The 1,725-nt window shown below is 54.6% G+C and overlaps 1 protein-coding gene across 4 annotated transcripts in view; it reads left to right on the top strand.

Annotated features, from left to right (window-relative positions):
- The first annotated feature begins 11 nt into the window (after positions 1 to 11).
- The window catches only part of LOC102673738 (carbonic anhydrase-related protein 10), a 23,287-nt gene continuing 21,573 nt past the window's right edge, over positions 12 to 1,725 (top strand). For 2 of the 4 annotated variants that reach the window (XM_031512576.1, XM_006620082.2), the window contains exon 1: positions 12 to 775. The gene's annotated coding sequence lies outside the window, so the exon portion shown is untranslated. The other 2 variants (XM_031512578.1, XM_031512577.1) reach the window with 2 other exon arrangements.

The raw sequence follows: 1,725 nt of genomic DNA, 5'->3' as shown, positions 1-1,725 counted from the left end.
CGAGTAGGTCGCGGGCAAAGGGCACACAGGTGCGCCAGATCCCGAAGGAGGCTTCCATCCTCGCCTCGTCCTAGCCCGATAAAGTGCGCAGACGTCCTCGCACGCCGACGAGGATGGCCGAGTGGAAGAACAGTGGAGGCGCGAAACGCTCGTTCCCCCGTGTCCGGAAGCATCGATGTGGCCTGAACGTCGCACGAGGAGAGCCTGCCAGAGTGGGATGGAGCGATGGTGGAAACTAGCCTCATTCCCTGTACGGCCGCGCGCGATGCGGGTGGGTGAGAGCGAGAGAAAAGGATAACGCGGCCGCGCATGCGCGCCACCAGCCTCCGGAACGGCCGACGAGAGATCTAGATGGAGTACGGATCGGGTGGGAGCGCGAGAAGGGGCGGAGAGAGGAGGGAGAAGGAGGAACGTATACACTGGTCTCGTAGGGCAGTCGTTCCTCCTTCGTCGTTCCTTCGCAAAGGCGCAGACCGCTTTTAATAAAATTATTTTGCGCGACAGGGAGATATAAAAGAAGGAAGAAAAGATCGCGAAACTGTCCCCTACGACCATATTATACCGTATATCATATCGTTCAACGGTATACGTAAAACCGGTGTCTTTCGCTCGTTGCAGTATATTATCGGTCGCGTATATCACGGTGTCGCTGCTTCCTCGTACCAGCAGTGCAAAGTGGTGGTGCCGGTGGCTAGACGAGAGGAGCAGGCGGAAGAAAGGCGGAGGAAGTTACGAGACGAGGCTCGTCCTTTTCGTCGTCGTCGTCGTGCACGGGGTCAGTATCGGCCCGAAGGAGCAAGTTGGAACTTTCCTTTTCCCATACGATTTTTTACGTTATCCGTATACAATCGGAGGGGAACCAAGTTCTCCGAGCAAAGTTAATCCTGGAGGAGAGTGTTTTGGGAGAGGGATCCATCGCGAGGAAGGAGGTATCCTCTCCGCGTCGCGTGTGCTTCGGAAGGAGATCTCACGGTGGTCCTGATCGGCGTTTATTGATTTCAGCCAGGAGGTGCTGCTCGTAGCCTCTGCGTTTACTCGTCACGCGAAATTTTTGGCCGCACCATCGCGCGTTTTGCCGATCGATTCGCACGCTCGTCCTCCCACCAAGTCTCGCTCGCTCGCTCGCTCGCTCGCTTGCTCGCCACCCTATACGCTCGCCTCTGTCTCCCCTACGGGCCTCCTCGTCCACGCTTTTCCATCGTTTCTTCGTTTGCTCGTGATCTTTCTCCGTTACCCTCGAGAGTCGTGAATCGGTACCCGTGACGTCAGCCGCGTCAATCGGCCGCGACCCGTGCCCTGAACCAGGGATCGTCTCGATCTAAACCACGACCCCACGATCGATCGTTCGACCGGACAGGATACTCGAACTACCTGTACATGTACATACGTACGTATATATATATATGTATATATATATATATATGTACATTTTCGCGAGTGTGTGCACGGATAATGTGTACGATGCACGGTCACGATATACAGTGATATACTCGATTCATCCTCCTCATACGTGCTTATTCCTTCTCTGTTGGCCATTTTCCAAGAGTTAGAGGAAGGACAAAGGATTGATCTGGACGCGGTACATCTATGAGGACGAGAGGACGTAAGGATCGGAGGAGCCTAAACTCGTGAGTCGTCGAGTCGTTGCACTCAAGCTTGGGGTAAGACTTCGCTAATTGTTCCCTTTCGTTGTCTCAAGCGGGACCCGTTTCAGCCGCTACTCTT

The sequence above is a fragment of the Apis dorsata genome, unplaced genomic scaffold (genome assembly GCF_000469605.1).
Source record: "Apis dorsata unplaced genomic scaffold, Apis dorsata 1.3 scaffold_473, whole genome shotgun sequence".
NCBI classification, from domain to species: domain Eukaryota; kingdom Metazoa; phylum Arthropoda; class Insecta; order Hymenoptera; family Apidae; genus Apis; species Apis dorsata.
The sequence above is the reverse complement of the archived record's forward strand: the minus strand, read 5'-3'. Positions and strand labels throughout refer to the sequence as shown.